General features: G+C 43.9%; 1 protein-coding gene across 1 annotated transcript in view; it reads left to right on the forward strand.

The window, feature by feature from the left end:
* EFCAB11 (EF-hand calcium binding domain 11) overlaps positions 1–8,559 on the forward strand; it is a 175,920-nt gene extending 167,361 nt beyond the window's left edge. The window contains exon 7 of the mRNA XM_084792039.1: positions 8,424–8,559. The gene's annotated coding sequence lies outside the window, so the exon portion shown is untranslated. The remainder of the gene's footprint in view (positions 1–8,423) is intronic.
* The last annotated feature ends 2,987 nt before the right edge of the window (positions 8,560–11,546 follow it).

Raw genomic sequence — 11,546 nt, forward strand, 5'->3', positions numbered from 1 at the left:
ATGATCCAGAGATGAAGCTCCTAAGCTAATTTACCCAACTGGTTTGAAAACTCATGCCCATTCAGAATATTTATAGCAGCTTTACTCATAACTGTTTTAAAAAGCAAAAGCTAAACAGAAGCAACCAAGATGGGTCCTCTAAGAACTGAGTGGGTTCTGTAGAGTACTTGCACTGTGCTCTTCAAGACTTGCCAAGGTCATCAAAGTAAGGAAGCCTGAGAAACCCAAGAGTTGCCAAGGTGACTAAATATGATAGCCTGAATGGGATTCTGGGACCAAAATGGGGGCATGAAATGAAAACAAACCTGGATGAAGTTTGGGCCTAATTAGTCAGAATATACCCATCGTAGTTCATTGCCTGCAGCAAGCACCCATTCCAAAGCCAGATGCGAACAACAAGAGAAGCTCAGTGCACAGGACACAGGAGCAGCCTGTACTCTTTGTAATTTTTCTGTATATATAAAACTGTTCTAAAATTAAGTAAATTCACCAACAACTCAGATCTTGGTACATGGTGGCAATCCCTTGCCACTATTTAAGCTTACCTTAAGACTATTAATAAAATGCACAAAGGTAGTATATGACAACTCAAAATAACGTTAAAGGATACATTAGCAAAACCAACCTTGCCAGGGGCTGGTGAGATGACGGCCCAGTTTGTAGGAGCACTTGCCATGCAAAGTGGAAGGAGCGAACCGGTGCCCAAAAGTTGTCATGCCTGTGCCATAAGTACCATGGCGTGCGCACCTACATCAGACACATACATGATAACCATGTCAGACCAGCACTGTGGCATTCTGATAGGTTCCTGTGTGGAACTTCTCAAGGGCAGCCTTCTCCGGTCAGACCTTTGGCATAGAGAAGTGTGTTCACAGCCTGCTGAGCGATTTTGGTTGGTTTCTAACAAGGAAGAGACCTCATGTACTTTAAAGAACCTACTATTGAAAATCACTCAAAGAGAAAGAAAGAAAGAGAGAGAGAGAGAGAGAGAGAGAGAGAGAGAGAGAGAAAGAAAAGAAAAAGGAAAAGAACAGAAAAAAAGGAAAAGAAAGAAAGAAAAAGAAAAAAGTCCCCGCCACTCTATTATATGCTTTCAATATGCATTTCAAGGAAAGAAAGTCTTAGCTTTGGGTTTATTGAAGACAAGGGCCCTTTATGTGGATGTAAACCTTCCTCACAGTGCTGGGAAATCCATAAGGTGCAAGACACCCATATGTTACAGTTTCTAGATAGTCCTGGGGGCAGGTCAGAAAGGCCCATTCACAGCGGAGCACACCAGGTCACCACTGTCCTTCCTGCATTCCTGGTAGCCCCCAGCATGCCCTAGAATTACAACCGCAAAACTCACTGTAGCCAATGGGCGTCACCTCTCGAACTAGTTTGTCTTACAAAGTTAATTTGTCTTTCAGGAAAGGGGTGTGTGTGTGTGTGTGTGTGTGTGTGTGTGTGTGTGTGTGTGTGTGTTGTGTATATATATATTTTTGTCTGTGCAGGTATACATTCACCTATGTGTGTATGCAAGCCAAAGGTCAGTGTGGGGAATCTTCTCTGGTCTCCACCTTAGTCCTTGAAACGGAGCTCCAGCTGACCTGAAGCTTGCTGATTCAGCTAACCTGGCTGGCCAGTGAGCACAGGGGTCTTTCATCTCTTCCTTCTCAGGGCTGTGATTACAAATGCATACCGTGCCCAGCTTTTACACAGATGCTGGGGATGGAGCAATGTCCTCGAGTTCGTACCACAACACTTTCTCAACTCCCCTATCCCTCACAAAAGTTATTATGGCCCGAAGCCTACTACTTTATGTTATGAGTTCACACATCTTATGATTTCCCTTACAAATCCTGAAAAATCGCCTTGGTTACTCTAAGGTAACTTATAATTCCTGTTATATTGTCTTACGTTCTAATCACATGCATAAAATAATACAGTCAGTTACCTTTTCTTGGCTGCTCTTTTCAGGAGTTTATCGGTTTTGCTCATTTCGAAGCATCAACTTCGGGTCTCATTGCTTTTCTTTATGCTTGTTTTGGGTTTTATCATTTTGGCCCTCATCACTGATACTAGTTCTTGTTTCTTGTTTCTTTCTTTGATCCTTTTTCTTTAGTTTCCTCTTTTATCTATTTATTTATGAGTGTGTGTGTGTGTGTGTGTGTGTGTGTGTGTGTGCGCGCGCACGCGTGCTTTCCTGCTTGTCATCACATATAAGTGGAAGTCAAAAGACAGTTGTGGAGTCAGTTCTCTCCTTCCACTTTTACATACACTCGCGAGATCAACTTCGAGTTGCCTTTATCCACTAAGCCATCTTGCTTGCCCCTTTTCCCAACTTCTTAAGAAGCCAAGGTTTTAGATTTCTAGAATATTACTTTTTAATTTAACTTTTATGTGTATGAGTGGTTTGCCTACATGAATTTATATGCACTACTTGCATGCTTGGTGACTCTGAAGACCAGACAAAGTCAGCTCTCCTGGAATTGTAGGTATTAACAATTGTGAGCTGCCGTGTGGGTGTTGGGAAGCAAACCCAGGTCCTCAGGAAGAACAGCCAGTGCTCTTAACTGCTGAGCCATTTCATCATCCGTAGAGTAATCTTTTCCCACTCATATAGGTAAGACTGTAAGCATCTTCTAATTGGGGTTCTAACTCCAACTCTCAAGCTTTGATCGTATCTCCATAGTCATCCTCTTTAGAATATGTCCTATTTCATACTATGACTTCTCTTTGACTCCTGTAGACCTATTGGCCTCAGCCAGAGGAGTCTCTTCTTGCAGCAAACATATGCAAATGTAGGTCAGGGTGCTGAGAATAATGACTGTTGACTGTTCAGCCTTAAATGGGATATCTGTATTACCCTCTTCAATGCTGAGGGACCATCCCAGAAAATGGGCAGGAAAGAAGACAAAGGTCCAGTAATGGGAGGAAGGCTCTGGAATAGTGTTTTATAAACAAAGCATGGCAGTGGTATTCATGAACTCACGGCAGCTGTGGTTGCCTATATAGGACCAGCGTAAGTCCATCAGCGTTCAGTAATAGATGGGGGAGGAGCTCATGGGGCCCAGCCCCTCCCAAGGGAGGTATTAGTAGGTGATAGATGCTAGAGAAGTTATTGGTTATTGTCTTCAGGGGTATAATCACAGGTAAATTGCCTGCGATTCAGTGGATAGCTCCACACCCGTGCCTACACTGCCCATGCCTCCACAAAGACATAAAAACAGGAAAGGGACTTGTAAGGAGAAAGAGGTTGGTGGAGATGGAAGGGGGATAAAAGAGGGTGTGGAGGAGTGTAACCAGAATATACTATATATGGAATTTTCAAGAATAAATTAATAAATAAAATGTCAAAAGTTTCATAATTTTAGATTTCTATATTGATGATATAGAAATGGAAGATGTTAAATGGGCTGTTGGGAGAGAGGGGACTCATACAGCTTTACCCAGCTTTAAGCCCTGTGAGCTACAGTAAGAACTAGCATGCCATGATATGCCCATGGGTACAATAGTGGCACAAGTGTTATGAGAGTAACCAACTACACTTTGCTATTGTAATCTAGCCAAGGACTGATGGTTGGAGAGCTTATAGGCCCTAGGGATAAGCCGCCGCCGCCTCCTCCTCCTCCTCCTCCTCCTCCTCCTCCTCCTCCTCTTCCTCCTCTTCCTCCTCCTCCTCCTCTTCCCCCTCTTCTTCCTCCTCCTCCTCCTCTTCCTCCTCTTCCTCCTCCTCCTCCTCCTCTTCCTCCTCTTCCTCCTCCTCCTCCTCCTCTTCCTCCTCTTCCTCCTCTTCCTCCTCCTCCTCCTCCTCCTCCTACTACTACTACTATTTTGCTAATAGATACAATATCAATCTACCTCTACATTTATATTTCCATATTCATCGATGAGTGCAGGTCTCAGACCTCATCAGAGAAATTTCTTTGTGTTAGTGGTGACTGATGCAGAAACTAATAACTGGTCAAAGTGCAGAGAATACGTGTTAGCAGATTGTTGAGCCACAAAGGAGACATCTGTGTTACAACCCATTCCCCAGAGGCACAGGGACTATCCCAGAAGAAGGGACAGAAAGATTGTAAGAGCCAGAGATACAGGAGGGCAATCGTGAGGCAGGGACATCTGGGCTTTATAGGACTGCCTGTACCCATAAACTCACAGCAGCTGTGATTGCCTGCACAAGCCCAACAGACTGTCTAGCCAGTCAGCACTTCAGCATGGAGGAGCTTACAAGAACTCATTCATAGCCAAGGAGCCATTGACAGTCGATGGCTTTTGGGAGAGGGAAAGTCCATTGTCTTTTAAAGTGTGACCCCTGTTATGTCCCCCACACGCCAGTGGATGACTCCATACCTATGAGTATATGGGTAGCATAAGCTAGGCACAGTGGGTGGCATTTTTGTTTTAAAAGACATGAAATTGGGAAGGGGTAGAGGATGAAGTGTGGATCTGGAGGGGAGTTGGTTGGAAAAGTTGGGGCCAATATGATCAAAATACATTGTGTATGTGTGTGAAATTCTCAAAGGAATAACAAAAATATTTTTAAAGGAAATATCAGTTTCTTCACATATGGCCATATAACCTGACTATCATTCAAGTAGATGCTACAGTAGCTAGTGGTTTCCATATGGAACATCATAGAATAGCACATCACTGTTGCTAACTTTGTTGGCCACCATATCCTGGACCATCTTTCATCTGGCTGCTCTGGGATGCAATGCCCTTCCTGGTCCAATCATTTCATACCGGCTCTGTTACTAGTATGATGAAGTAAACCCCATACAATGAACTCCTTAGAGGGCGATTGATTGAGAGGGTCCTACCATTCTGCAGCAGACTTCCTGGTCACTGTTCCCCACTCATTCTGCTACAACAGAACACCTGGGACTGGCTCATCTACAAAGGATAGGGACGTACTTGCTATAGATCTGAAGGCTAGAAGTCCAAGGTCAAAGCCTGGCTTTATTGCTGTATTATTTCATCAAAGTGGGCAAGAGCTGGAGAGAGACTGAGTGAGTCCGAACTCACCCTTTTATCATGAACCCACTTTCCCTTACATTAGTCCACTTATGAGAGTACAGCCACTGTGGACCTCTCACCACTTAAAAGTTCTACCTCCTAAAAAAAAAAAATTTTTTTTTAATTAAAAAAAAAAGTTCTACCTCCTAATGTTACTGCAGCACTTAAATCCCAACATTAATTTTGCAGGTAACAAGCATTAAAGTCGTAGCACCCTTCCAGGTCCTATGTCCCCGCCACCTCCCATAAGACATTACTTCTAACTGCTTTTAGAGTGCAGTCACACACCCTCAGAACTGTCAGAGTTCTTTTCAGAGCTCTCTCTGTCTTGTCGCATGATTGGCACACTGCCCTGTCAGTCACCAGTGGGCGTCCTTGAAGACTAAGAAGTATACACCTGCACCATGGCTGATCTCAGACCTGGGCCGTGGGACACAGACGAGTTAGAGGGAAGTTTCTCTGTTAGGCCACGTGAACTGGAGATAAGAACTGGTCTCTATTTTTTGTATTCCTCAACAAGACCCCCACCCCCCTTTCTCGTGCCTCACTTTCCTCTTATTTATCAATTTCAATGAGGAAGACTGGCCCTTGGCTTTTTGTCTGAATCCATTCAGACCATTATAACTGAATGGCCACACTGGGTTTAAATAACACCCATCTCTTAATTTGCTGGAAACTACAAAATGTAAAATCAACGACCCTTCAGGTTCGGTACCTAGGGAAGGCTTGCTTTGCAGTGCATAGATAAATTTCTAACTGTGTCTTCAAAGAAGGGGCAAGAGAGCGCTCGGGTCCCCTCTGTGAGGATACTAGCCTCGTTCATGAGGGCTCCATTCCAGTAACACAATCACCACCAAATGGTAAGCATTATACATGGTAACAGACTAAGCCTCTGAAACTGTCAATAAATCCCAAATCAAAGGCCTTCTTTTAGGGCTGGAGAGATGGCTCAGTGATTAAGAGCACTGGCTGCTCTTCCAGAGGACCTGAGTTCAATTCCCAGCATGCAGGTGGCAGCTCAGGACTGTCTGTAACTCCAGTTCCAGGGAATCTGACACCCTCACACAGACGCATGCAGGCAAAACTCCAATGAATATAAAATAAAAAAAATTAAAAGACGTTCTTTTATAAGAGTTGCCTCGGTCATTATGTTCTTTATAGCAATAGAACACTAAGACACTGGTCAAAGATTGAGTTTTTCAAATGCTCAGGTCCACCGTGGCACTGAAAGCACTGTGGTAGAATGTGCAGAGCGTGGGCAGAGCATGTGCAGAGCATGGGCAGAGCAGGGGGCGGGCATCAACTTGAGCAACTGTCTGCAGCATAGTACAGTCAACTGTCTGCAGCATAGTACAGTCCACGGTCTCATGACCTAGATGCAGCCTTACTGATGGGTCATGATGCAACTGAGCTCATAGAACCACACACTTAACCTTCCACCCCTTGCTCCTCACTCCTCACTCTCCTCCATTCCCTGCCCCACCCCCAAGATGAAACTGGAACAACTCTCCTTAAAATGCTGATCACAGGGGCAGGGTACAGGCACATTCACCTTTGACCTCCAATAATGAAGTTATATCACTGCCGCTCTAAAAGAGCAGCTGCTTTGAAAGTCGAAACATAGGAAACAATGATTTTACTTTCATTTCAATTGATTTTTTTTTCAGTTCCTCCATGTTTCTTTCATGATATCATGGGTGTCGTTGTTTAATGTATCTTGCTGGAGCCATAACAATATACCAGCCTTCCGCACACATGGATCCTTAAAGCAGCAACAGATAATTAATGCCATGTTAATAGGAAAAGAATGGTGAGATGTTACACAGAGTTCCTATCCCATACATTATTAATGAAGGCCTTTTGTGTGTTGCTGGGCCTGACACTTTATGATGTGGTTGCCGAATAGATTAGAAAATGCTTCTGCCTTCTCAGCAAAAAGCCTCCAAATCAGGGTACGTGAAGAGAAAATATTTGCAACAGGTAACAAAAAAAAAAAAAAGCCATGAGGCCCTGTGAGGGAAGAGGCAGTAAACACATTTTAATCTGAGATACCAGGAATAGCAACATTCCCAGTGCTAAGGAGAAAAACCAATCACGTTATCTACTTCTTTGGAATGAAAAAGCAAGCTGTCCAGGCAGCCTTCCCAGCTGCCTCCTGGGCTGCGGGAAACCATCACATGCATCGAAACATACGAACACTGATGCTAAAGCCCAGTGATTCTTGAATGGCCATGCTGTTCTCAGTACTTCCTGGACTATTGCATTTTACTGTCATGGTGACAGGAAGAAGGGGCACACGCCACGTCTCTGGAGGGCTGCTAACAGCAAGGGGCAGGCTGACCCTGAGCCCACCCACCAAGAGTAAAAACCCCTGGCCTTTCTTGGCTGGGCTTAGGGAAACGCTAAAGGCTGATTCTGAAGAGCTCTGAGTATTTCTGAAACCTTTCTGAGGTAATGGTCTCCTAGGAAGATGTCAGTCATGACAGATGGGACATGGGACTAATGGTGTAGACATGCCTCCCTATTGACACCAAGACACTCAAGTAGAGCTGGCTGTAGTCACACACTGGTCTAAAGAGCCATTTTGCTCCTCAAAGTGCCACCAGGGAACTGGGGCCTGTGAACAGTCAAACCTACACCTGCCTTCCCTAACCACGCTCTAAACATGCATTCCCCCATCCCGGTGGCCAACCTTGTACTAGCCACAGTGACAGAGTCTCTCTCAGATCCATCATAGGAAGCTGGCCTCCTCTGTCCTCAGTCATTGGTTTTTCAAAGAGCCTGGGTGGCATGTTTACCTCGTCAGGACCCCAGCCCAGTCTGTAGATAGGCAGGAAGCACAGGAGAAGAGTCCTACAACCCTGGGATTCCAAGTTCCAACAAGAATATGTCATCTCAGGGCTCCAGGCGCCAGACACATGGGAAACTTGACAAGCGCGACATCATTTTCTTGGTCTCTTTTGATTCAGAAGGTGGAAGAAATAATATTGAATTGAATTTTCCAGAAATGATACAATGTCAATTTAACCTAGGCCAGAGTTCAACCGGGGCACGATTCAGATACCAATGCTATTTTCACTTTTAGTTCTCAGGGAATTTTGTTTGCTTGCCTCTGCAGAAGCGGTCAGGAGGATGACTAAAAGCTGATTCACTTCAGAGTTTCTCTTTTGGAAAAGAACATGCTGGCACAGCTTTAATTGGGTTTTAGTTGTTTAAATTCTCACGGCGATGGCTCTGCTCTGTCTTTGGGGAATGTGGAGGGAAACTGGCATCTGGTGTTTGAGGATTCTGGAGAGTTGCACCATATTTATGTGTAATAACTATACAGTAAATAAACAGAATGAATAATTAAGTGAATAATGAGTTCCTCAGAAATAGGAGTCCTCTGAAGACTTCAACAGAAGCCCTCTCATGTCTTCCAGCCTCCCTGTGTGCCGAATCTACAGTGCTCGCACAATGTCATTGCACCCACGGAGACCAGCAAGGGCGTTTTCCAGCCTGAAATCAAGCACGCTATCAATCAAATGAGCGCATTCTCATGCTTGTATATTCCCTTCCAACTGTGATAACACCGGATGTCTAACCCTAAGAATGATCTTTCCTTAACCCTAGAGATGCATATTTGCCTCTCTAAAAATAAAATCTGTGACGTGAAATTTCATTGAGGAACTAAAAACTTGAACTTCTAGGAATAAGCAGTATTCGGTCAGATGACATAAATAGCTACAGCAGCCAATCCAGAGCGCCCTTGCTGCTGGACGCAACCCAGGCCTAACGTGAGTCTTCTCAGAGGGAGAACGCATAGGGAGCACTGCTTGCTCATCCATTCATTCACATGCTTTTTACCTGCTTAACATTCATTCAAGGAATATTTACTGGGCATCAATGTTGTATCAGGCACTCATACCAGACTCTGGGGGCACAGGGCTGGATGTAAAGTAACCAGGCCAACCCTCGCTGCCCTCTCAGAGCTCACCTTCTTATCAGGGGTCTAGATTCTAGAACGAAGCAGGTTGTGACGGTGACCAGTTTCTGTGGAGGAAGAGTGCATTAATCAGCTCAGGCTGCTGTCACAAACACCCGGCGCTACCTATCACAGCCAAGATGTATTTCGTACAGTCCTGGAAACCAGAAGCCCCAAATTATAAAGTCAGCAGGCTTCTCTTCCTCCAGAGCTGTTCTGTGGGCTTGCAGGTGGCTGTCTTCCTAAGGTGTCAGCAGACGTGTGGGCATCCGCAATATGGTGGTGCAGGAGCATGCTGCAGACAGCTTGAGTTCAGGAGGTAGGGCGGGAGGAAAAAAAGAGACGGCTTGCCAGGTCCGTGCCAGCAACTGAGTGATGTATTGGATATGAGAGTTAGGGATGTATTCAGTGTGTGTTGGGCACTGGATAAGGAAGGAAATGGCAAACATCTGGATTTTTGATTTCGATAACTCAGCAAATGAAGTTCTAGTCAGCAAGACAAGGACAGCAGCATAGACTCATGTGGGATTTGAGATTTGGTCACATTGACGTCGGAAGATACTAGAGTTGCTACCTTGTTATGGTTAAAATGGCACAATTTGGGGGCTGGAGAGATGGCTCAGCAGTTAAGATCACTGGCTGCTCTTCCCGAAGATCCAGGCTCAGTTCCAGTACCTACATAGTAACCACAACTATCCAACTCCAGTTCCAGGGAATTCACGCCCTCTTCTGGCCTCCGTGTGCTCTGCATGCATGTGGTAGACAGACCTACATACAGGCAAACATCTACACAGATGACAAAAACCAATATAAAATACATAATTTATGATATAATTCTTGGAATCCCATTTCTCCCACTAGAATATAAAAGTGATGAAGGTCAACACTACAGCTCTAGTACAATATAACCAGTTGCTCTGTAGCCAGACTTCATTGGATTCAAATCTTGATTTCCCTACTTGATAGAGCTGCCATTTTAGACAGATATTTAGTTTTTTTCTCCACCTCAATTGCCTTGCATGTAACACTTGAATTATAGACTTTATAGACCTTATAGTGCTTTATAGACTTTGGAGACTATTAAATTAGTTAGCATAAAGTATAGCAGTGTAAGGCATATAACACTTTAAAAGTATCCCAGCAGCTACTACTTGTGTTCATCACTGTGTCTCTGACAGCTACTTGAGGGGAGATGATCAGATGATTGGATTTATGAATGGATGGGTTGGAGAATGGGGGCAGAAATAACGTAATGGAAAATGAAATGCAATCTTTACGAAGCTGTGCAGAATGGGTATGGTAGGATGGAAAGACAGCCCACCCAGATGGGCCCTGTGAAAAAGGCATGAGGCATACAGTTCATGACCAGGAGTCCCTTCAAAAAGAGCTTCCCTGTGGTTTCTCTCAAGCGGTGTGTTTGAAAGTATCCGGAGAGACTTCAGTGATTAACCAAGTTACTTGTTTCTCAACTTCAGCAAAGAAAAGTATAAGCTCACCACCACCTCCCATCCTCCCTCAGTCACCTGGCAAGGCAGGCTCCAACCTAGCTATTGGGAAGAAAGGCGCAACCAAAAGCAAATTAGGGTCTGATCCGATTGAAACAATAAGTTCATTCAATCACTCTGTGTCCCTCCCTCAAGCATTTATGAAATGTTTATTGTGTGTCAGGGATAGACACCAGATGGTTACAAGGTCAAATAAGATACTGTGCTGTCTTCAAGGACCTTAAGAATCTAAATATGACAAATACTTACACTAGGTCCACCTCATTGAACTAAAGCTGAGAGGCGGAGCCTAGACCACAGCCTCTGCCTTCAGGCCACATCTGGCCCCGCCCACTGGCAATGGCAGGCACAAGCCCCAGGTCCAGCTAAAGGTATTTTTTTAAAACACATTTTTATTGAAAAATAAAATAATTCATATTACATCTCATTTTCTATCCCATCCCATGCATCCTCCCATTTCTCCCTCCGTCCCGCTTTCACCCCACATAGCTGCCACTCTGCTTACAAAAACAACCTAAGTCTGGCATTTCTGTTTTTGCCCAAAGGATTCTTTTTCATAATTTATTACAGAACTCTAGGCCATTTCGTTAGAGGGAATGCACCGCATCATTGTTCTAAAGAGTACCCCCTATTTTTGCCAGTTTTGAAACTGACAATCTAGAGGCTATTTTTAGCTTGGTCATGTGAGATTGTTGCCTGATGATAAGTTTTTCCTTTGGACTAGTTAACATGAATTTTATGCTCACTTATGTCACATGCTCCGATTCAATTTATTTTTAAAGTGGATTCTTTGGGGAAAACTGTAAAGCTAATTTGAATTGATTCTTCAGAGATTTCATTTTAAATGAAGTGCTATAAAAATTGGCAGACAAAGTGAAAAAATGAAATTGAATTTTCTTCTTTGGCTACACACTGGATTCAGAAATCTTGCTTTTCGACACTGCCAGGGTTTTTGATATGATGTTTTATGCAATTTTCATAACATTTATCTTAAACTTCACTGCCTTTGGTTGGGTTGTTCAGCTGCAAAATGGTTTCCTGATGTTTCTTTGTTTAAAAAAAAAATAGTCCTTGCT

Source organism: Acomys minous, assembly GCF_964271855.1.
Source record: "Acomys minous genome assembly, chromosome: 8".
In the NCBI taxonomy this organism is placed as follows: Eukaryota; Metazoa; Chordata; class Mammalia; order Rodentia; family Muridae; genus Acomys; species Acomys minous.